General features: G+C 45.5%; 1 protein-coding gene and 2 non-coding genes across 3 annotated transcripts in view; all 3 read right to left on the minus strand.

Moving 5' to 3' along the window:
- The window catches only part of UBC (ubiquitin C), a 246704-nt gene that overhangs the window by 209405 nt on the left and 11670 nt on the right, over positions 1–25629 (minus strand).
- TRNAD-GUC (transfer RNA aspartic acid (anticodon GUC)) lies at positions 4459–4530 on the minus strand. The gene has a single exon. It is a non-coding gene; the product is annotated as a tRNA-Asp (tRNA).
- Positions 8067–8144, minus strand: TRNAD-GUC (transfer RNA aspartic acid (anticodon GUC)). The gene has a single exon. It is a non-coding gene; the product is annotated as a tRNA-Asp (tRNA).

The raw sequence follows: 25629 nt of genomic DNA on the forward strand, positions 1-25629 counted from the left end.
AAAAATGGGTTTTAGGTTTGGGGAGAAAAAACAGGCAGTGTTTTGTTCCCCCATCAGATGAATAAATGAAGTGTGTGAAAGCGTGGGTTCCCCCGTTAAGAAACTGGTAATTTATAAAAAGTTACTGATGGCGTACCCTTTCCCGCCAGGTGGATAAGTTACGCTGGGAGATATCCCCTAGGGTGGATAAGGCGCTCACACGTTTGTCAAAAAAGGTGGCACTGCCGTCTTAGGATACGGCCACTTTAATAGGTACCTGTTGATAAAAAACAGGAGGCTATCCTGAAGTCTGTATTTACACACTCAGGTACTAGACTGAGACCTGCAGATAGTGCTGCTGCAGCGTGGTCGGTGACCCTGTAAAACAGGGATACTAGTTGGCAAACATAAAAACATATTAAAGACGTCGTCTTATATATGGGGGATGCACAGAGGGATATTTTGCCGGCTGGCATCCAAAATAAATGTAATGTCCATTCTGTCAGGAGGGTATTAGAGACCTGTCACTGGACAGGTGATGCTGACTTAAAAAGCGCATAGAGAGCCTTATAAGGGTGAGGAATTATTTGGGGATGGTCTCTGGGACCTCGTATCCACAGCAACTGCTGGGAAGAAATAATTTTACCTCAGGTTTCCTCACAGACAAAGGTACAGTCCTTTCGGCTTCAGAAAAGCAAGCGGGTCAAATGGCGCTTCCTTTCTGTACAGAGACAAGGGTAGAGGGAAAAAAGCTGCACCAGTCAGCCTGTTCCCAGAATCAAGATTCTTCCCCCGCCTCCTGTGAGGCCACACCATGACGCGGGTGCTCCACAGGTGTAGCCAGGTACGGTGGGGGGCCGTCTAAAAAATTTCAGCAATTAGTGGGCTCGCTCACAGGTGGATCCCTGTTTCTTTCAAGTAGTATTTCAGGGGTACAAGCTGGAATTCGAGATGTCTCCCCCCAGCCGTTTCCTAAAATATGCCTTGCTGACAACTCCCTCAGGCAGGGAGGCTGTGCTAGAGGCAATTAATAAGCGGTATTCCCAGCAGGTAATACTCAAGGTGCCCCTACTTCAACAAGGACGGGGTTACTATTCCACACGGGTTGGGGTACCGAAACCGCATGGTTCGGTGTGACCCATTTTATATTTAAAATCCTTGAACACAAAAATTCAAGTTCAAGATGGAATCGCTCAGGGCGGTTATTCCAAGCCTGGACGAGGGGGATTACATGGTATCCTGGGACATCAAGGATGCTTACCTGCATGTCCCCATTTACCATCCTCGCCAGGAGTACCTCAGATTTGTGGTACAGGATTACCATTACCAAGTCCAGACACTGCCGTTTGGACTGTACATGGCACCGAGGGTGTTTTATCAAGGTAATGGCCGAAATGTTGATACTCCTTCAAAAAAAGGGAGTTGTAATTATCCCGTACTTGGACAATCTCGTTATAAGGGCGAGGTCCAAGGAGCAGTTGGTAGTCGGGGTAGCACTATTTTGGAAAGTGCTACAACAGCATGGTTGGATTCTAAACAGTCCAAAGTCACAGCTGGTTCCTATGACACGTCTACTGTTCCTGGGGATGGTTCTGGGCATAAACCAGAAATAGTGTTTCTCCCGGAGGAGAAAGCCAAGGAGTTGTCATCTCTAGTCAGAGACCTTCTGAAGCCAAAATAGGTAGCGGTGCATCATTGCACGCGAGTCCTGGGAAAAATGGTAGCTTCCTACGAAGCAATCCCATTAGGCAGGTTCCATACAAGAACTTTTCAGAGGGACCTGTTGGACAAGTGGTCCGGATCGCATCTTCCGATGCATAGGCTGATAACCCTGTCTCCAAGGACCAGGGTATCTCTACTGTGGTGGCTGCAGAGTGCCCATCTTCAAGAGGGCCGCAGGTTCGGCATACAGGACTAGGTCCTAGTGACCATGGATTCCAGCCTTTGAGGCTGGGAGGCAGTCACACAGGGAAGAAATTTCCAGGGACTTTGGTCAAGTCAGGTTATTTCCCTACACATAAATATTCTGGACCTGAGGGCCATTTACAATGCCCTGAGGCCGGCAAGGCCTCTGCTTCAAAACCAGCCGGTACTGATCCAATCAGACAACATCACGGCAGTCGCCCATGTAAACCAACAGGGCGGCACAAGAAGCAGGATGGCGATGGCAGAAGCCACAAGGATTCTCCGATAGGCGGAAAATCATGTGTTAGCACTGTCAGCAGTGTTCATTCCCGGAGTGGACAACTGGGAAGCAGATCTTCTCAACAGACACGACCTCCACCCGGGAGAATGGGGACTTCCTCCAGAAGTCTGTCAATAGGATTGTACACCATTGGGAAAGGCCACAGGTGGACATGATGGCGTCCCGCCTCAACAAAAAGCTATAAAAGATATTGCACCGGGTCAAGGGACCCTCAGGCGATAGCTATGGACGCTCTGGTAACACCGTGGGTGTACCAGTCGGTTTATGTGTTCTCCCCTCTGCCTCTCATACCAAAGGTACTGAGAATAATAAGAAGGCGAGGAGTAAGAACGATACTCGTGGATGGCCAAGAAGAGCTTGGTACCCAGAACTTCAAGAATTTATATCAGAGGACCCATGGCCTCTGCCACTCAGACAGGACCTGCGGCAGCAGGGGCCCTGTCTGTTCCAAGACTTACCGCGGCTGCGTTTGTCGGCATGGCGGTTGAACGCCGGATCCTGAAGGAAAAGGGCATTCCGGAGGAAGTCATTCCTACGCTTACTAAAGCCAGGAAAGAGGTTACAGCAACTCATTATCACCGCATATGGCGAAAATATGTTGCATGGTGTGAGGCCGAAAGGGCCCCAACAGAGGAATTTCAACTAGGTCGATTTCTGCATTTCCTGCAAGCAGGAGTGACTATGGGCCTTAAATTGGGTTCCATTAAGGTACAGATCTCGGCTCTGTCGATTTTCTTTCAAAAAGAACTAGCTTCAGTACCTGAAGTTCAGACATTTATAAAAGGAGTGCTGCAGAGTCAGCCCCCGTTTGTGCCTCCTGTGGCACCTTGGGATCTCAACGTGGTGTTGAGTTTCTTAAAATCACATTGGTTTGAACCACTAAAAACCGTGGATCTGAAATATCTCACGTGGAAGGTGGTTATGTTATTGGCCTTGGCTTCTGCCAGGCGAGTATCAAAGTTGGCGGCTTTGTCTTGTAAAAGCCCTTATTTGATTTTCCATATGGATAGGGCAGAATTGAGGACTCGTCCCCAGTTTCTCCCAAAGGTGGTGTCAGCGTTTCACCTGAACCAGCCTATTGTGGTGCCTAGGCTACTAGGGACTTGGAGGACTCCAAGTTGCTAGACGTTGTCAGGGCACTGAAAATATATGTTTCCAGAATGGCTAGAGTCAGAAAATCTGACTCGCTGTTTATCCTATATGCACCTAACAAGCTGGGTGCTCCTGCTTCTAAGCAGACTATTGCTCGTTGGATTTGTAGTACAATTCAGCTTGCACATACTGTGGCAGGCCTGCCACAGCCAAAATCTGTCAATGCCCATTCCACAAGGAAGGTGGGCTCATCTTGGGCGGCTGCCCGAGGGGTCTCGGCTTTACAACTTTGCCGAGCAGCTACTTGGTCAGGGGCAAACACGTTTGCAAAATTCTACAAATTTGATACCCTGGCTGAGGAGGACCTGGAGTTCTCTCATTCAGTGCTGCAGAGTCATCCGCACTCTCCCGCCCGTTTGGGAGCTTTGGTATAATCCCCATGGTCCTTACGGAGTTCCCAGCATCCACTAGGACGTTAGAGAAAATAAGAATTTACTCACCGGTAATTCTATTTCTCGTAGTCCGTAGTGGATGCTGGGCGCCCATCCCAAGTGCGGTTTATCTGCAATACTTGTACATAGTTATTGTTAACTAAATCGGGTTATTGTTGAGCCATCTGTTGAGAGGCTCTATTGTTTCATACTGTTAACTGTGTTTCATATCACGAGTTGTACGGTGTGATTGGTGTGGCTGGTATGAGTCTTACCCGGGATTCAAAATCCTTCCTTATTGTGTACGCTCGTCCGGGCACAGTACCTAACTGAGGCTTGGAGGAGGGTCATAGTGGGAGGAGCCAGTGCACACCAGGTAGTCTAAGATCTTTCTAGAGTGCCCAGCCTCCTTCGGAGCCCGCTATTCCCCATGGTCCTTACGGAGTGCCCAGCATCCACTACGGACTACGAGAAATAGAATTACCGGTGAGTAAATTCTTATTTTTTTCTGAAGTATCTAAATTGGAATATTGGAGAAATAAAAGAAATAGCTATAGAAGTATATTATTACAGTTGGTACATTTTGTTTTCTATACATGCTATTCTATTTGAATGGATTTGTGTGTTGTTTTTAAAGTACACAACTTTATTTAGGATAGTTTTCTGTTGATTTTTATGCATGTTATAACATGTTGATCATTTAGTTTTTCATTGTGTTAAATTGGAATATTGGAGAAATAAAATTGCAGCCTCCCCGTCGGGGAACTGAACCCCGGTCTCCCGCGTGACAGGCGGGGATACTCACCACTATACTAACGAGGATCAGCTGTGTGAAAAGGCTGCCAGTCCAGCACAAAAGAGTGATTTTCTTATGTGTATAGTAAGAATCGTAATGATTTACATGGATAATAAAAATTATTGAAATCATTGATAGATCATTTTGTTGGTCTAAATTTCACAAGATGCCAAATCCATGTTGATTCTTGTGCATCATGTGCTAGGTCACAATCTTACAGAATTTGCCCAAACTATCATTTTCTTATCCATGCCTGATAATACATGGACTGAGATTTTCCAGGATTTTACAGTTAATTTGCCAGAGTTTATAGGTATTTCTATGATTTAGGTTATGGTGTGACCATTTCAGTAAAATGGCTCATTTTGTTCCTTTTTCTCAGTAACCATCAATTTGAGAATTAGCTCATTTATTTACCAGTCATGCTATAAGATTATATGGATTAACAGGGAATATTGACTTTGTTAGATGGACACAGGTATCTCCAAATTCTAGAAAGTGTATTGCAATCAGTTTGATACCAGATGCTACAGTTTTCTTCCGTTTCCATCCAACAGGCAGACAATGTCAACCAAATTTTGGAACATTATATAAAGTAGTATACATCAGAGAATCAATTCTGTTTAGGATAATATTTGCCTCATGCTGAGTTTACCTATAATTACATGTGCCAATTATGCATTGGGTCTTTATCTTTTATTTCTATTTACAGAAGACATTAATAATTGCTGTTATTTTTCTATAATTATGAAGCTTCATTGTCTATTTAGGTAATCAAGAGCTTTTAGAAAGCCAACATAAATATAGCAAAACCCATAACCCCTCTGAAAAAGTAGATAATAAAAATTTGCTTAAAAATTTGTTGAATGTCTTTAATCTATTATATAAGAGACAAAGGCTAGCTCTAAAGCCTTTATAGCTGATATAGTCCTGAGGAATATTCAGGAGCGACTAAAGAGGTGGGCTGACAGGGCCATTGCCCAGACTGCTGTAACCTGGAAGGGTGCAGATGCAATCAAATCGGCATCTCAGCCTTATGCATGGTTCCACCTCCCAGGCCCAGCAATAAGGGGGTCTGGTGCCTGCTTTGCTGTAGAAATCACCAGGCCACAGGCACTAAGAGGAGAAGGAATCATAAAAACATATAAAGTTAGGAACATAGAATATGATGGCATATCTTCTTGTCACCTGGTGAGAAAACATGCATGACATTTTAATGTCACTCACAGCATTGGAGGGCAGCAGACTGAGCAGAACAGAAAAGCCACACAGAGAAGAGGCATGGCACTGCAGGCAGAAGCCCAAGAAGGTAGGTTTGTGGCAAGCAGGGGCTGGAGTGACACAATGCGTGCTGCAGTGACAAGATGGTGGGGAACCAGAGTGACACAGGAGAGCTGGATTGGCACATGGGGGCTGGAGTGGGACAGCGGAGGGGCTGGAGCTGGAGTGAGATGTTGGAGACTAGATTGACATGAAGGATCTGGAGTTACAGGTGGAAGAGAACTGGAGTGGTATAGGGAAGCTGGAGTGATGGGGAACTGAAGACAGATAGACATAGGGAAGGGGAAGAGGCCTGCTGTAGAAATGTAGAGGCATTAGGGGTGGACTGAGTCTGCTGCAGAACCACAATGGGGATAAGGCTGCTGTTGAGCCAAAGATGGCATGATGAGTTTGCTGTTTTTACACAAGGGAGTGATGAGGCTGCTGGAGACAGACAGGGGGATGAAGCAGTTGGAGAAATGCAGGGGAATGAGATTACTGGATAGACACATGGGTGGATAAGGCTACAGATGTTGTGGCTGGAAAGACACAGGGGGAAGAAGGTGGCCTAGGAGGCAGGATTTTAGAAAAATCCTGGGAGAAGGATGCTGGATTGACAGGTTGCATGTGGCCAGAAAGACACAGGGGGCAGGAGGTGACAAGGAGCACAAGGCTGGCATAACACAGGATAGGGTGTGACTGGAGGGGACACAGGAAGCATGGGGCTTGCGGGGACACAGTGAGTAGGAGACTGGATGGGACACAGTGGAAAGGTGGCTGGATTGACAAGAGGCATGTGGCTGGAAACACATGGGGGCAGGATGTGACTCAGGGGATATAAGGCTTGAATGACACAGGAAGCATGTGCAGAGGGAACACAGGGAGCACAAGACTGAAATGGACATGGGGAAAGGAGGATTGAGGGGTCACAGAGAAAATGAGGCATGAGTGACATGGGGCATGTTGCTGGAAAGAAAGAGGGGCCAGGAGGTTACCTGGGGCACAAGTCTGGAATGACAGAGGTGGGCACTTGGCTGTAAAATCACAGGGTGCAGGAGGTGACATAGGGGTCACAAGGCAGAAGTATTACAGGATGCATGTGACGTGGACACAGGGAGCATGAGGCTGGCAGATATATGGGATAGGAGGTGACACACAGGGGGTACAACACTGGTTTAACCTCTGTTGTACGACGATGAAATTGGTTATATTTCTGCACAATCACATCTTTTAGGCCATAGAATTTCCTATATTAACATTGAATACCAACTGAAGACACCATCTGCCCAGGGAGGATCAATTTCTTCAGATGTACCCCATTTAAGAGAACCCGCCATATAGGTCATGTCTATATTTATTTAGCATACAAAGAAAACTGTATAGTTTTATTTTTTAAGCAAAGCTGCAAAAGGACTTGTTGTCCCATGCTCTAATTGGTCTAGATCCTGCCCTAGGAACATTTTTGGGTGCTTGCCAATGGTATGTAAATGAAAAGCTTGTTAAAAAATAAAAATCAGTTCTACTAAACATTGTAAAATTAAATGTGGGTGTTAAGGACCCACATCAGAGTGTATGGATAGCGTTCAGCCTATCTTGTTTTTCTCATTGAGGTAGGCTAAAACTTTACAAGAAGATTGCTTCAGAAGTCACATGACCAATACTGTCATTGAGAATGGGGCACATCAATGTGTTTTTTCAAGGCTAGGAATGTGAAAACAACTCTGGACATTGTTTTGTGATGCCCTAGACATTGTATGCACTTTTCCTTCCAAAGGTGTCATACAGCAATGGGCCAACCTCCCTGCCTCTATTCTATTTAGACATGTAAAAAAATTAAGTATGTGTAACTCTACACAAAATGCCAAATCCTTCTGATTTATTCCATAGCCATATAAAGACAAGAAAGAGTTACACAAGTACATTATTCCAGTTGGTACATTTTGTTTGTATGTATATATATGCTGTTCCAGTTCCACGGATTTGTGTGTTTTGATTTGCACAATTCCATTTCTGGTAATTTTTTATTCTTTTATCCATGTCATACCATTTTTATCATATATTTTTTCCGAAGTATCTAAATTGGAATATTGGAGAAATAAAAGAAATAGCTATGGAAGTATATTTTTACAGTTGGTACATTTTGTTTTCTATACATGCTATTCTATTTGAATGGATTTGTGTGTTGTTTTTAAAGTACACAACTTTATTTAGGATAGTTTTCTGTTGATTTTTATGCATGTTATAGCATGTTGATCATTTAGATTTTCATTGTGTTAAATTGGAATATTTTAGAAATAAAAATTGCAGCCTCCCCGTCGGGGAATTGAACCCCGGTCTCCCGCGTGACAGGCGGGGATACTCACCACTATACTAAGGCTGCCAGTCCAGCACAAAAAAGTGATTTTCTTATGTGTATAGTAAGAATCGTAATGATTTACATGGATAATAAAAATTATTGAAATCATTGATAGATCATTTTGTTGTCTAAATTTCACAAGATGCCAAATCCATGTTGATTCTTGTGCATCATGTGCTAGGTCACAATCTTACAGTATTTGCCCAAACTATCATTTTCTTATCCATGCCTGATAATACATGGACTGAGATTTTCCAGGATTTTACAGTTAATTTGCCAGAGTTTATAGGTATTTCTATGATTTAGGTTATGGTGTGACCATTTCAGTAAAATGGCTCATTTTGTTCCTTTTTCTCAGTAACCATCAATTTGAGAATTAGCTCATTTATTTACCAGTCATGCTATAAGATTATATGCATTAACAGGGAATATTGACTTTGTTAGATGGACACAGGTATCTCCAAATTCTAGAAAGTGTATTGCAATCAGTTTGATACCAGATGCTACAGTTTTCTTCAGTTTCCATCCAACAGGCAGACAATGTCAACCAAATTTTGGAACATTATATAAAGTAGTATACATCAGAGAATCAATTGTGTTTAGGAGAATATTTGCCTCATGCTGAGTTTACCTATAATTATATGTGCCAATTATGCATTGGGTCTTTATCTTTTATTTCTATTTACAGAAGACATTAATAATTGCTTTTATTTTTCTATAATTATGAAGCTTCATTGTCTATTTGTTATGAGCCACGGCTGTGACTCATTTCCATTTTTTCATTTTGGTTATGTGTTTTATGTTATACTTCTGCTCATGTTCCCCGTGGGTGTCATGGGGTGCTCGGAGCTCACCCTTAAGGAGGGGATACTGTTATGAACCACAGGTAGTGGTTCATTCCTATTTTATGTTTATAAAGTTGTCTTGCATGCCAGGATTTCCTGTTGCTCTGTTTTAGAATACTCTTGTCTGCTGCCGCTGCTGAGTCTGTGTAATTGCAGCTTGTTCCCATGTGTTCAGCCTCACCTGGCTGCTAATTGCATCTTGTCAGTTTGGAGTCATGCAACATGGCAGCTGCATGAAATTATTAATTAGGCCTCTCTGTTATATGCTGGCTGACTGCAATTCACAGACGCTGGTGATATTTCTTGGTTTCTAGTCTGCTTGAGTTCTGAGCTTGTTCCTGCCAATTCCTGAGCTCCTGTGTAGCAGTGTCTGTCGAACTGCTTCCTGTGTCGATTCCTGTGTCAGTCCCTGTGTCGATTCCTGTGTCTGATCCCGTGTCCTGCCGTGAAGTGTTCCTGTACAGAAGTCCAGTGGCTTTGCCTATGCCTGGTCGAGTTTCTGGCTTCTTGGTGTCCACCGGTCTGTCGTTTGGGATTCTGCCTGTCCTCCAGTTCTGAGAGTCTGTGTCAGCAGCATTGGGAGTTCCTGTCCGTTTGCCAGTATTCGTACCGGTTCCGTGAGTAGCGGCTCTGCCGCGTCCGTCGGCCTAGGCCGCTGTTTTCCGTTATTATTTCTGTCACTGGTGTTTTGCAGAGGGTTCTGCTTATGCTGTCACCGCCGGGACACAAGAGTATTGTGTCGGCGTGTGGTCAGCATTTCCTTTGTTGTTCTTTTCCTTTGGCGGCAAGCCCAACATACATTTAGTTTTAGGCTAGTTAGTAGCCCCTGGCTTTGGTTGTTTCAGTTAGAGGGCCCCTTGTTATCACCCTGTCTCGGTACACTCTTTGTCTCTCATTAAGACCTGAGGGGGCATCGAAGTTGGGCAGACGTAATCCGCCCTTCAAACGCGGCTGCCATGGGCTCAAGCAACCATAGTCTCGCAAGAGTGTACTGACAGCACGGGCGAGACAATGGAGATAGGGCGCCAGGGGCTATTCCCTTTCCATGCCCCTTTCCCAGCATTACGTTCCAGTGCTCCGGTCCTTGCAATAAGATCTCCTCAGACCAGAGTGCTGGAATCATAACATTATCACCAGCCATACCACAAAAAAGAAATAAAACTTTTTTTCTTTTTTGGCCCAGTCCAGTGTCTAGTCTAGAATCCAGTCCTGTCTAGAATTCAGTGTGCAGAATCCATTCCGGTGTTTAGAATCCAGTCTTGTCTAGAGTCCGGTGTTTAGAATCCAGTCCGGTGTTTAGAATCCAGTCCGGTGTTTAGAAAGAAAAAAAAAGTCTTGTTTTGTTTAGCAAAAATTTAGTCCTGCCTTGTCTAGTCCTGCCTTGTCTAGTCCTGCCTTGTCTAGTCCTGCCTTGTCTTGTCTTGTCTAGTTTTAAATCCTCCTATGTCTACTATGCAAGCCCTGCAGGCATCTCTCGCAGCCCTGAACTCTGTTTTCAGTGCTTTGAGACCAGAGAGACTAGAAGTTTTGCAGCAATCCCTAAAGCAACTGCAAAACCTTCTGACTAAAATCTTGCTCATCTTGCCAGAAGTCGTTGAGAGTACATCTATCTCTAAAGAGACTCTTGTTCACAGTATGGTGACAAGAGAATCCTCTGGTTTAATTGAAGAGAAAAGGTTTAAAAGTTTTCTGCGGCCCAGGCTCTCAGAAGAGGAGCGTCTGCGTCGCAGAAACTTAAACTTATGCCTATATTGTGGGGGTTTAGGCCACTATCTGCAGACCTGTGAGTTGCGCAAGCCAAAGTGTGGTGGTGAGTCTTGCCCTCTGGCCAAGTTGAGTCAGGATACAAGACCTACTCCTGTCTCTACTGTGGCTGAGGTACTTGTCACACAACCCACACTAAAAAGCTCTCTGTCCTATAATTGGGGTCCTTGGGCAAGGGAGCCCCATTATAGATTCAGGAATCAAAAGAGAATATTTCTCTCCTCTCTTGAGGTTCCTGTTGAAGCAGAGTTGCAAGCCCCTGGAGTGGTGCCCGTTGCCCAGGGTCCTGGAGTGGTGCCCATTGCCCAGGGTCCTGGAGTGGTGCCTGTTGCCCAGGGTCCTGGAGTGGTGCCCATTGCCCAGGGTCCTGGAGTGGTGCCCGTTGCCCAGGGTCCTGGAGTGGTGCCCGTTGCCCAGGGTCCTGGAGTGGTGCCCGTTGCCCAGGATCCTGGAGTGGTACCCGATGCCCAGAGTGCTGGAGCGGTACCCGATGCCCAGAGTGCTGGAGCGGTACCCGATGCCCAGAGTGCTGGAGCGGTACCCGATGCCCTAGCTTATAGAGGGACATCAAATATTATAGTTCAGGTGTCCATACCAGAAGGGGTCTCAGAAGCTGTTACCCCAGGTAGGGACTTGAAAAGCGCAACCCCAGAAAGGGTATCTAAAACCATAGTTCTAGAAGGGAACTCGAGAAGCAAAACCCCAGAAGGGATATTTGAAGTAATATCCTCAAGTGGGGTCTTGAGAGACGCAGCCTCTAAGAAGGGTCTAGAGGTCGCTTCCCCAGGAAAGAACTTAAGAGGCGTAGCATTAGTGGAGGTGCTGAAGGTTATAGCTTCAGCAAAAGTCCCGGGAGTCATAGTCCCGGAAGAAGTTTCGATAATTATAGACTCAGAGAGGGAGGCCGATGGCTCGGTCCCAGTGGGGGAGGCCGACGGCTCGGTCCCAGTAAAAGAATCCGAGGTGCTGGCCCCAGCGGGGTTCCCGGAGGCCACTGCCCCAGCGGGGATCCCGGAGGCCACTGCCCCAGTGGGGTTCCCGGAGTCCACTGCCCCAGCGGGGTTCCCGGAGGCCACTGCCCCGGGTGGGGTTCAGAAAGTCGCTGCCCCGGGTGGGGTTCAGAAAGTCACTGCCCCTGGTGGGGTTCAGAAAGTCACTGCCCCGGTGGGGTTCAGAAAGTCACTGCCCCGGGTGGGGTTCAGAAAGTCACTGCCCCGGGTGGGGTTCAGAGAGTCTCAGCCTCGAGTAAGGTCAATAGTGACCAGGTCCTAGCAAAGCACTCCAGTCAGTCAGATGGGAAGGAAACAGATCCTGACTCTGATATCTCAACATCCATAATCTTTGATGGGGACTTAGCCCAATTTCTGGCGCTTTACAAACACTATTACATTATTATGTTGTCTAGACCATTTCTGGGCATCACTTCAGAGAACATTGTGCTTTATCTGATTTATTCTTTTAGAGGAGAGCCTTTTAAGTGGGCGACCAGCCTAATGAAAGCTGAAGATCCCATTCTTCAGGATCCCCCAGCATTCAGTGATGCAATTATTAGAAGATATGGTTACAAAGAAATTGGTTCAGGTTCCTCTAAGTCACCCGTCTTGTCTGCTGAGAGTCCACCAAATACTGTAAACTCGGCACAAGAGTCCCAGCCCGTTGTTTTGACTGCAGGATGTGCTTTTCTGACTTCTTCTTCTAATAATAGTACTTTGCCAGAAAGTTCAGCTCCCAAGGGTAAGAAACCTGTCTCTGATTTGAACGCAGCCTTGCTGGGTGGTACCATCAGTTCAGACAATGTTTGGGGAATTACCTTGGTCAGACCTAAAGAGCTTTGTAAAAAGAAGAAGAAGAAAAATAAATAATTTTTGACTCTTGCCTTGATATAAAAAAAATAAAAAAAATAAAGATTTTTTTTTTCCTTATCTGGTGTCCTGTGGCCACCGTCAGGGGGAGGGCACTGTTACAAGCTGTGGTTGCAGCTTGTTTCTGTTTTAGTGTCTGTTAGACCAGTGTGTCAGGTTTTTTTGTGTATCCCTTGTTTTGGATAGTCTGTATTTTGGGGTCCTTTGACCCCTCCTCAAGGGGGGGGTAATGTTATGAGCCACGGCTGTGGCTCATTTCCATTTTTGCATTTTGGTTATGTGTTTTATGTTATACTTCTGCTCATGTTCCCCGTGGGTGTCATGGGGTGCTCGGAGCTCACCCTTAAGGAGGGGATACTGTTATGAACCACAGGTAATGGTTCATTCCTATTTTATGTTTATAAAGTTGTCTTGCATGCCAGGATTTCCCATTGCTCTGTTTTAGAATACTCTTGTCTGCTGCCGCTGGTGAGTCTGTGTAATTGCAGCTTGTTCCCATGTGTTCAGCCTCACCTGGCTGCTAATTGCATCTTGTCAGTTTGGAGTCATGCAACAGGGCAGCTGCATGAAATTATTAATTAGGCCTCTCTGTTATATGCTGGCTGACTGCAATTCACAGACGCTGGTGATATTTCTTGGTTTCTAGTCTGCTTGAGTTCTGAGCTTGTTCCTGCCAATTCCTGAGCTCCTGTGTAGCAGTGTCTGTCGAACTGCTTCCTGTGTCGATTCCTGTGTCAGTCCCTGTGTCGATTCCTGTGTCTGATCCCGTGTCCTGCCGTGAAGTGTTCCTGTACATAACTCCAGTGGCTTTGCCTATGCCTGGTCGAGTTTCTGGCTTCTTGGTGTCCACCGGTCTGTCGTTTGGGATTCTGCCTGTCCTCCAGTTCTGAGAGTCTGTGTCAGCAGCATTGGGAGTTCCTGTCCATTTGCCAGTATTCGTACCGGTTCCGTGAGTAGCGGCTCTGCCGCGTCCGTCGGCCTAGGCCGCTGTTTTCCGTTATTATTTCTGTCACTGGTGTTTTGCAGAGGGTTCTGCTTATGCTGTCACCGCCGGGACACAAGAGTATTGTGTCGGCGTGTGGTCAGCATTTCCTTTGTTGTTCTTTTCCTTTGGCGGCAAGCCGCACATACATTTAGTTTTAGGCTAGTTAGTAGCCCCTGGCTTTGGTTGTTTCAGTTAGAGGGCCCCTTGTTATCACCCTGTCTCGGTACACTCTTTGTCTCTCATTAAGACCTGAGGGGGCATCGAAGTTGGGCAGACGTAATCCGCCCTTCAAACGCGGCTGCCATGGGCTCAAGCAACCATAGTCTCGCAAGAGTGTACTGACAGCACGGGTGAGACAACGGAGATAGGGCGCCAGGGGCTATTCCCTTTCCATTCCCCTTTCCCAGCATTACGTTCCAGTGCTCCGGTCCTTGCAATAAGATCTCCTCAGACCAGAGTGCTGGAATCATAACACTATTTAGGTAATCAAGAGCTTTTAGAAAGCCAACATAAATATAGCAAAACCCATAACCCCTCTGAAAAAGTAGATAATAAAAATTTGCTTAAAAATTTGTTGAATGTCTTTAATCTATTATATTAGAGACAAAGGCTAGCTCTAAAGCCTTTATAGCTGATATAGTCCTGAGGAATATTCAGGAGCGACTAAAGAGGTGGGCTGACAGGGCCATTGCCCAGACTGCTGTAACCTGGAAGGGTGCAGATGCAATCAAATCGGCATCTCAGCCTTATGCATGGTTCCACCTCCCAGGCCCAGCAATAAGGGGGTCTGGTGCCTGCTTTGCTGTAGAAATCACCAGGCCACAGGCACTAAGAGGAGAAGGAATCATAAAAACATATAAAGTTAGGAACATAGAATATGATGGCATATCTTCTTGTCACCTGGTGAGAAAACATGCATGACATTTTAATGTCACTCACAGTATTGGAGGGCAGCAGACTGAGCAGAACAGAAAAGCCACACAGAGAAGAGGCATGGCACTGCAGGCAGAAGCCCAAGAAGGTAGGTTTGTGGCAAGCTGGGGCTGGAGTGACACAATGCGTGCTGCAGTGACAAGATGGTGGGGAACCAGAGTGACACAGGAGAGCTGGATTGGCACATGGGGGCTGGAGTGGGACAGCGGAGGGGCTGGAGCTGGAGTGAGATGTTGGAGACTAGATTGACATGAAGGATCTGGAGTTACAGGTGGAAGAGAACTGGAGTGGTATAGGGAAGCTGGAGTGATGGGGAACTGAAGACAGATAGACATAGGGAAGGGGAAGAGGCCTGCTGTAGAAATGTAGAGGCATTAGGGGTGGACTGAGTCTGCTGCAGAACCACAATGGGAATAAGGCTGCTGTTGAGCCAAAGATGGCATGATGAGTTTGCTGTTTTTACACAAGGGAGTGATGAGGCTGCTGGAGAGAGACAGGGGGATGAAGCAGTTGGAGAAATGCAGGGGAATGAGATTACTGGATAGACACATGGGTGGATAAGGCTACAGATGTTGTGGCTGGAAAGACACAGGGGGAAGAAGGTGGCCTAGGAGGCAGGATTTTAGAAAAATCCTGGGAGCAGGATGCTGGATTGACAGGTTGCATGTGGCCAGAAAGACACAGGGGGCAGGAGGTGACAAGGAGCACAAGGCTGGCATATGTTATGCACACCAGTGCCAGCAGGAATGTACTGGTGTCAGAACGGAGAGGGATGCAAAAACAAATGAACTCATAGACAGACTGGGGAATATGACATTACATACATAGAAGGTGATAGGGTAACAAAATAAACACAAAGTGAACAGAGAAGCCCAAAGGCTAAGAAACTGGGTGTCTCCCTAGTATTAGGAATGCTCAGATGGAAAGAAGCGAGATGTTGTGATTTGAATACGTAGAGAACCCGAAATGCTGTTGCTAAGCGCAACAGCAAAACCCTAAAGGTTTACCAACGGGTGTGGCAGTAAACTCCTTGGTCAGAGATGGAATAATAGACACAAGGAGAGTCTCCACAATCCTAGTGCAGTGCACTGGTTCAGCTTACTGCCACTAAACTGACACCTGAACACCTTGCACAGTGAGAAAGGATTTTGGCAGGCAAGTCTGATAATACAGCCGCAAACTTGCTAGGTTCACAGAGTAGCAAAAGAACCCCAGCAGGTTAAACGACTGACTCCAGTCTTAATGCTAGGTCTGGATTGGCAGAGTGTAATACCAAATCCCAAGGCCTATTTGCAGTAAGCAACAAACAAATACAAAGTTTACACAGTACTAGCTAGCTTTCAGGAACTGACTAACCAACAAAGATTCAGCAGCATCTGCCTAACCTGAGAAGAGGGTTTATATAGCAGGTGCTGTCCACGCCCCACTCAGACCTCACAGACTGTGAGCACAAAAACCAGCACCGGATCCCCTGCCGTGCACATAGCCTGTAACCACTGCACAGCAAAAGACCCGAACCGGAGTATCAGCTACGCTCAGGTTACTCCGCTAGCACTTGTCTCCCGGTTGCCATGACAACGTGGCAGCACAGAGCAGAAGACCCTAACAGCATAACACAGGATAGGGTGTGACTGGAGGGGACACAGGAAGCATGGGGCTTGAGGGGACACAGTGAGTAGGAGACTGGATGGGACACAGTGGAAAGGTGGCTGGATTGACAAGAGGCATGTGGCTGGAAACACATGGGGGCAGGATGTGACTCAGCGGACATAAGGCTTGAATGACACAGGAAGCATGTACAGAGGGAACACAGGGAGCACAAGACTGAAATGGACATGGGGAAAGGAGGATTGAGGGGTCACAGAGAAAATGAGGCATGAGTGACATGGGGCATGTTGCTGGAAAGAAAGAGGGGCCAGGAGGTTACCTGGGGCACAAGTCTGGAATGACAGAGGTGGGCACTTGGCTGTAAAATCACAGGGTGCAGGAGGTGACATAGGGGTCACAAGGCAGAAGTATTACAGGATGCATGTGACGTGGACACAGGGAGCATGAGGTTGGCAGATATATGGGGTAGGAGGTGACACACAGGGGGTACAACACTGGTTAAACCTCTGTTGTATGACGATGAAATTGGTTATATTTCTGCACAATCACATCTTTTAGGCCATAGAATTTCCTATATTAACATTGAATACCAACTGAAGACACCATCTGCCCAGGGAGGATCAATTTCTTCAGATGTACCCCATTTAAGAGAACCCGCCATATAGGTCATGTCTATATTTATTTAGTATACAAAGAAAACTGTATAGTTTTATTTTTTAAGCAAAGCTGCAAAAGGACTTGTTATCCCATCCTCTAATTGGTCTAGATCCTGCCCTAGGAACATTTTTGGGTGCTTGCTAATGGTATGTAAATGAAAAGCTTGTTAAAAAATAAAATCAATTCTACTAAACATTGTAAAATTAAATGTGGGTGTTAAGGACCCACATCAGAGTGTATGCATAGCATTCAGCCTATCTTGTTTTTCTCATTGAGGTAGGCTAAAACTTTACAAGAAGATTGCTTTAGAAGTCACATGACCAATACTGTCATTGAGAATGGGGCACATCAATGTGTTTTTTCAAGGCTAGGAATGTGAAAACAACTCTGGACATTGTTTTGTGATGCCCTAGACATTGTATGCACTTTTCCTTCCAAAGGTGTCATACAGCAATGGGCCAACCTCCCTGCCTCTATTCTATTTAGACATGTAAAAAAATTAAGTATGTGTAACTCTACACAAAATGCCAAATCCTTCTGATTTATTCCATAGCCATATAAAGACAAGAAAGAGTTACACAAGTACATTATTCCAGTTGGTACATTTTGTTTGTATGTATATATATGCGGTTCCAGTTCCACGGATTTGTGTGTTTTGATTTGCACAATTCCATTTCTGGTAATTTTTTATTCTTTTATCCATGTCATACCATTTTTATCATATATTTTTTCCAATGTATCTAAATTGGAATATTGGAGAAATAAAAGAAATAGCTATAGAAGTATATTATTACAGTTGGTACATTTAGTTTTCTATACATGCTATTCTATTTGAATGGATTTGTGTGTTGTTTTTAAAGTACACAACTTTATTTAGGATAGTTTTCTGTTGATTTTTATGCATGTTATAACATGTTGATCATTTAGTTTTTCATTGTGTTAAATTGGAATATTGGAGAAATAAAAATTGCAGCCTCCCCGTCGGGGAATTGAACCCGGTCTCCCGCGTGACAGGCGGGGATACTCACCACTATACTAACGAGGATCAGCTGTGTGAAAAGGCTGCCAGTCCAGCACAAAAGAGTGATTTTCTTATGTGTAAAGTAAGAATCGTAATGATTTACATGGATAATAAAAATTATTGAAATCATTGATAGATCATTTTGTTGGTCTAAATTTCACAAGATGCCAAATCCATGTTGATTCTTGTGCATCATGTGCTAGGTCACAATCTTACAGAATTTGCCCAAACTATCATTTTCTTATCCATGCCTGATAATACATGGACTGAGATTTTCCAGGATTTTACAGTTAATTTGCCAGAGTTTATAGGTATTTCTATGATTTAGGTTATGGTGTGACCATTTCAGTAAAATGGCTCATTTTGTTCCTTTTTCTCAGTAACCATCAATTTGAGAATTAGCTCATTTATTTACCAGTCATGTTATAAGATTATATGGATTAACAGAGAATATTGACTTTGTTAGATGGACACAGGTATCTCCAAATTCTAGAAAGTGTATTGCAATCAGTTTGATACCAGATGCTACAGTTTTCTTCAGTTTCCATCCAATAGGCAGACAAAGTAAACCAAATTTTGGAACATTATATAAAGTAGTATACATCAGAGAATCAATTGTGTTTAGGAGAATATTTGCCTCATGCTGAGTTTACCTATAATTACATGTGCCAATTATGCATTGGGTCTTTATCTTTTATTTCTATTTACAGAAGACATTAATGATTGCTGTTATTTTTCTATAATTATGAAGCTTCATTGTCTATTTAGGTAATCAAGAGCTTTTAGAAAGCCAACATAAATATAGCAAAACCCATAACCCCTCTGAAAAAGTAGATAATAAAAATTTGCTTAAAAATTTGTTGAATGTCTTTAATCTATTATATTAGAGACAAAGGCTAGCTCTAAAGCCTTTATAGCTGATATAGTCCTGAGGAATATTCAGGAGCGACTAAAGAGGTGGGCTGACAGGGCCATTGCACAGACTGCTGTAACCTGGAAGGGTGCAGATGCAATCAAATCGGCATCTCAGCCTTATGCATGGTTCCACCTCCCAGGCCCAGCAATAAGGGGGTCTGGTGCCTGCTTTGCTGTAGAAATCACCAGGCCACAGGCACTAAGAGGAGAAGGAATCATAAAAACATATAAAGTTAGGAACATAGAATATGATGGCATATCTTCTTGTCACCTGGTGAGAAAACATGCATGACATTTTAATGTCACTCACAGCATTGGAGGGCAGCAGACTGAGCAGAACAGAAAAGCCACACAGAGAAGAGGCATTGCACTGCAGGCAGAAGCCCAAGAAGATAGGTTTGTGGCATGCTGGGGCTGGAGTGACACAATGCGTGCTGCAGTGACAAGATGGTGGGGAACCAGAGTGACACAGGAGAGCTGGATTGGCACATGGGTGCTGGAGTGGGACAGCGGAGGGGCTGGAGCTGGAGTGAGATGTTGGAGACTAGATTGACATGAAGGATCTGGAGTTACAGGTGGAAGAGAACTGGAGTGGTATAGGGAAGCTGGAGTGATGGGGAACTGAAGACAGATAGACATAGGGAAGAGGAAGAGGCCTGCTGTAGAAATGTAGAGGCATTAGGGGTGGACTGAGTCTGCTGCAGAACCACAATGGGGATAAGGCTGCTGTTGAGCCAAAGATGGCATGATGAGTTTGCTGTTTTTACACAAGGGAGTGATGAGGCTGCTGGAGAGAGACAGGGGGATGAAGCAGTTGGAGAAATGCAGGGGAATGAGATTACTGGATAGACACATGGGTGGATAAGGCTACAGATGTTGTGGCTGGAAAGACACAGGGGGAAGAAGGTGGCCTAGGAGGCAGGATTTTAGAAAAATCCTGGGAGCAGGATGCTGGATTGACAGGTTGCATGTGGCCAGAAAGATACAGGGGGCAGGAGGTGACAAGGAGCACAAGGCTGGCATAACACAGGATAGGGTGTGACTGGAGGGGACACAGGAAGCATGGGGCTTGAGGGGACACAGTGAGTAGGAGACTGGACGGGACACAGTGGAAAGGTGGCTGGATTGACAAGAGGCATGTGGCTGGAAAGACATGGGGGAAGGATGTGACTCAGGGGACATAAGGCTTGAATGACACAGGAAGCATGTGCAGAGGGAACATAGGCCCTCATTCCGAGTTGTTCGCTCGCTAGCAGATTTTAGCAGCATTGCACATGCTAGGCCGCCGCCCTCTGGGAGTGTATCTTAGTTTAGCAGATTAGCGAATGAAAGATTAGCAGAATTGCGAATAGAAAATTCTTAGCAGTTTCTGAGTAGCTTGAGACTTACTCCTACACTGCGATCAGCTCAGCCGTTTCGTTCCTGGTTTGACGTCACAAACACGCCCTGCGTTCGGCCAGCCACTCCCCCGTTTCTCCAGACACTCCCGTATTTTATCCTGGCATGCCTGCGTTTTTCCCAGAAAACGGTAAGTTTCCGCCCAGAAACACCCACTTCCTGTCAATCACACTCCGATCACTTCAACGATAAAAAATTCTTCGTTCGGATGTGAGTAAATCTACTAAGTTTTGTGCTAAAATACTTAGCGCATGCGCACTGCGTACCATGCGCATGTGCATTTTTGCCTTAATCGCTCCGTTGAACAACTCGGAATGAACCCCACAGGGAGCACAAGACTGAAATGGACATGGGGAAAGGAGGATTGAGGGGTCACAGAGAAAATGAGGCTTGAGTGAAATGGGGCATGTTGCTGGTAAGAAAGAGGGGCCAGCAGGTTACCTGGGGCACAAGTCTGGAATGACAGAGGTGGACACTTGGCTGTAAAATCACAGGGTGCAGGAGGTGACATAGGGGTCACAAGGCAGAAGTATTACAGGACGCATGTGACGTGGACACAGGGAGCATGAGGCTGGCAGATACATGGGGTAGGAGGTGACACACAGTGGGTACAACACTGGTTAAACCTCTGTTGTATGATGATGAAATTGGTTATATTTCTGCACAATCACATCTTTTAGGCCATAGGATTTCCTATATTAACATTGAATACCAACTGAAGACACCATCTGCCCAGGGAGGATCAATTTCTTCAGATGTACCCCATTTAAGAGAACCCGCCATAAAGGTCATGTCTATATTTATTTAGTATACAAAGAAAACTGTAGAGTTATATTTTTTACGGAAAGCTGCAAAATGACTTGTTGTCCCATGCTCTAATTGGTCTAGATCCTGCCCTAGGAACATTTTTGGGTGCTTGCCAATGGTATGTAAATGGAAAGCTTGTTAAAAAATAAAATCATGGGGCGTTGTCTGGATGTCCCGGAGGCTGGCGGTACTGGGGACCAGAGATAGAGGTCCGAGGAACTGCATCTTGTTGAATTTTAGTTCGGGTGTGGCAGACTGACCACTGCCCCCCACAGACTAATTCTGAGTCTCCATGGTTAGGCGTCCAACCGTGCCCCCAAGAGGGGTTAATGTTATGTTTCCTTTAACTGTTATTCTCCTTTTTCTTATCCTTTCTTTCCCTTTTCCTCTCCTTCTGTCTGGAAATTGTTGCTCATACTTTTTATATGCCAGCTGGTTGATGGTAACTATGCAATCTTCGATTCCTTTGCAGTATGGTTAAAATTGTTTCTATAAATGCGAAGGGTCTTAACTCCCCACATAAGAGGAAGTTAGCCCTAAATTATTTTAAAAAAATTAAAGCTCAAATCATAGCCGTCCAAGAGACACATTTTATTAAATCAGCCCCTCCACGGTTTACTAATGTGAGATTTCCCCATTGCTATTTGGCCAATGGACCAGCGAAGAAGGCGGGGGTGGCAATCTTAATGTCTCAACATTGCGCTTTTTCCCTCACGTCACAATACTGCGACCCTGAGGGGAGAATTCTAATTTTAGTGGGTACTCTTGAAAATAAAAGAGGTGACGATAGTTTCCTGCTATGCCCCGAACACCAGGCAATTAGCATTTTGTAGGAAACTCTGTGCTAAGGTACAACAATTGGCCAAGGGCGCTTTACTTCTCATGGGGGACTTTAATTTGACCCTTGAACCTTTGGTTGATAACTCTGGCAAGCGGACCTCACTCTCCAGTCAGCTTCATAGGAATGCGAAGGGCTTCCGCCAGTTATTGGCGGAAAATGATCTTTTAGACCTATGGCGCGTTAAACACCCAATGGACAGGGACTACTCATTTTATTCTCCAGTACATGCCTCTGATTCCAGAATATACGTAGCTTTAGTGGATAAGTGGACTCTACAGTCCATCCGTACAGGGGCGGATCCAGAAGAAAATGATAGGGGGGGCACCATGGAAGGGGCAAGTACATTTGCGTGCGGCTTCGGTGCATGTGAGGTGGCGCTTCTTATACAATGCCCACAGTTGTAGCGCTCATTATGCAATGTCCACTGTACTGGTAGTGCCCCTTATATAGAGCCCATTGTAGTGGTGCCCCTTATGCAATGCCCGTATTGTCCCCAGTAGTAATGTTGCCTGTAGTAATGCCCCCAGTCATTTAGCGCCCTAGTAGTTATGCCCCCAGTGGTAATGCCCCTGCAGTTATAACCCCAGTAGTTTACCCCCCCCCCCTTTAGTTTAGCCTCCCAGTGGTAATGCCCCCAGTAGTTTAGCCACCAGTAGTAATGCCCCCCTGTAGTTTGCCCCATTGTAGTTTAGACCCTGTAGTTATGCCCCCCTTGTAGTTTAGCCCCCAGAAGTTTGGCCCCTGTAGTTATCCCCCAGTAGTTTGGCCCCTGTAGTTATGCCCCCAGTAGTTTGGCCCCCCTGTAGTTTAGCCCCCAAGTAGTAATGCCCCTGTAGTTAAGCCGCAGTAGTAATGCCCCTGTAGTTACGCCGCCAGTAGTAATGCCCTCCTGTAGTATGCCCCCAGTAGTTAGCCCCTTTGTAGTTGGTCCCCAGTAATAATGTCCCCCAATAGATGCCCCCCAGTAATAATGTCCCCCAGTAGATGCCCCCCAGTAATAATGTCCTCCAGTAGTTTGCCCCAAGTAGTAATGCCCCCTAGGAGTTTGCCCCCAATAGATGACCCCCCAGTTGTAATGCCCCCAGTAGATGCCCCCCAGTAATAATGCCCCCAATAGATGACCCCCCAGTAGTAATGCCCCCCCAGTAGTAAATGCTCCTTGTTGATACCCTCCCAGTAGTAATGTCCCCCTGTAGTTTGCCCCCAGTAGATGCCCCCGCTGCACTAAGGAAGAAAAAACAATCATACTTACAGAGCCCCGCTCCCGCTTCCAGACCGCTGCAGTCCTCCTCTTTGCGTCCGCTCCTCAGCACTATGAGAGAGACGTCATGACTGACGTCTCTCCCATAGCGCACGCCGCACAGTGACAGCGCCGGAAGCCGGAGCTCAGTACTGAGCTCCTGCCACCGGCTGCCGCTGTGCAGGGAGACGGGCGCCCGCTGGTAACACAATCTCAGCGGGCGCCCGTCATCTCCCTGCGCGGCGGGGGGGGGGGAATGGGACACACGGAGGCCACAAATGACAGGGGGGGCACTGGCCCGAGTGCCCCCCCCTGGATCCGCCACTGCATCCGTAGAATTTCCATTTTCCCCATGTCATGGTCGGATCACTCCCCACTATTCATCGAATGAGATATTGGTAGTAGAAAGACTACCCTGGCCCCTTGGCGCTTAGGTAAACAAAGTCTCCTTCAGCCGGAGACCAGGCAGGCTATCCAAACCACTATGGATTATTACCTCTCTGAGAACTCTCCTCGGGAGACATCCATCTTTACATTCTGGTGTGCCCTCAAAGCAGTAACACGAGGGACAGCGATTCAAACAGCGGCTAAACTTAAAAGGGAATATCGTAAAAAATGTGACACGCTGAGCTTGCAGTCGCTTCCCTGGAGAGTGCTCACAAGACACACCCACATGATAAAACCCTCCTTAGATCATTGCAGGAAGCCAGAGAGGCGGTAAACGTTTTCTATTTAGCGGAAGTCCAATGCAACCTACATAGACTTAACCAAAAATTCTATGTTTATGGTAACCTGGCTGGTAGACTGCTGGCAAGGAAGCTGAGAGGCAGGAAAGCTAAAGAAAAAAATCACATTATCCACTCGGATAGGGGTAAGAGAGTCTATGATCCTGACGAAATTGCAAAAGTTTTTGCATCTTATTACGCCAAACTATATAACTTGAAGGAGGATTCCTCCACTTTTCAACCTACAGGCACGGATGTTCAGAATTTTCTGGGCAAATTTCCTCTCCCTTCGCTGTCACCGGAGTCTTGTAGCTCTCTTAGTGCGCCTTGGACTCTAGCAGAAGTCGAAAAAGCTATTGACTCCCTCCCAGCAGATAAGGCCCCGAGACCCGATGGTTATCCTTCTGGTTTCTATAAATCTTTTTAAGGAGAGTTTGGCTCCGGAGCTCCTATCAGTGTTTAATGAAGCCTCAGAAGTTGGGCGCTTCCCCAGAGAAATGCTGGAAGCTGAGATCATCACCGTCCCCAAGCCGGGGAAAACTGTCACCTCAGTCCAAAATTTTAGACCAATTTCTCTATTAAATACGGATTTAAAACTCCATGTCAAATTAATTGCCAACCGTATCAGTCCCCTCCTCCCCTCTCTGATCAACCCTGATCAAGTGGGCTTCATCTTAAACAGACAGGCCCCAGATAATACGCAAAGGGTGATTAATGTTATTGAACATTCTGCCTGTAGAAAAGAACCCCTCCTAGTTTTGTCTCTGGATGCCGAAAAGGCATTCGATAGGTTGAACTGGGACTGTATGAGATTAACTCTGGCCAAATTTGGCTTCTCTGGAAGGATCTTAGACTCTATCCTGGCTCTCTATTCCACGCCCTGTGCGAGAGTCTTTGTTAATGGATATCTTTCTTCACCCTTTAATATCTCTAATGGCGCTCGTCAGGGCTGCCTGTTATCTCCTATTATTTTTGCATTGGCGATAGAACCCCTGGCTGCTTGCATTAGATCCTGGGACTCGATTAGTGGCCCTTTTATAGTGGGTATTTCCCACAAAATCAGCTTATTTGCGGACAATATTTTATTATGTCTTTCTGATCCTGAGACTTCCTTGCCAGTTCTACATGCCGTTCTTCAAGACTATTCGGATGTCTCCTTTTACAAATTAAATACTAATAAAACTGAGGCCCTCCCACTCAATATATCTCCGACTGTGGTCTCTCGGTTGAAGGAATCGTACAAATATGCCTGGAAATCCTGCTCCTTGAGATATCTAGGGATTAATTTATCCAGTGAAGATAATTTAATTGAATGTAATTATGCCCCGTTATTAAAAGCCTTTACGGAGCTGACTGGGGAGTGGATGCTCCCTGTCTGTCGTTATCCGCTCTTATGTCCTTGATTCCTAATATTACCCTGGAAGACTGGATTCGGAGGGGCCTCTCCACTGTGGGCGATTTTTTTATAGGTGACGTCTTGATGTCCTTTTCTCAAATACAAGAGAGATTTGGGATTCGGACTCAAGACTTTTTCAAATATTTACAGGTGAGAAGTTGGTTACACTCACTGGCTTCACATCTTCACAAACCTTCTTTTCCGGCTTACATTAAAAGCCGACTGGAGACATCCTCACATAAAGGTGGGATTACGTGGTGGTATCAATTTCAATTGACTAACAGCACACAGTCTAAATTCAAAGCTCAGATTTTATGGGAAAGAGATTTGAATAGATCCTTTACTGATACAGACTGGGACAGTATATTTAGGTCTTGTTTTAAAGTTTCCAAATGTATTAACCACTCTGAAATGTTCTACAAGCTTATACAGAGGGCCTACTTCACCCCTGAAAGACAAAATAGAATCTGGCCTTCACAATCTAAATTATGTTGGAGGAAATGTGGCTCAAC

Source organism: Pseudophryne corroboree, chromosome 1 (assembly GCF_028390025.1).
Source record: "Pseudophryne corroboree isolate aPseCor3 chromosome 1, aPseCor3.hap2, whole genome shotgun sequence".
Taxonomy (NCBI): domain Eukaryota; kingdom Metazoa; phylum Chordata; class Amphibia; order Anura; family Myobatrachidae; genus Pseudophryne; species Pseudophryne corroboree.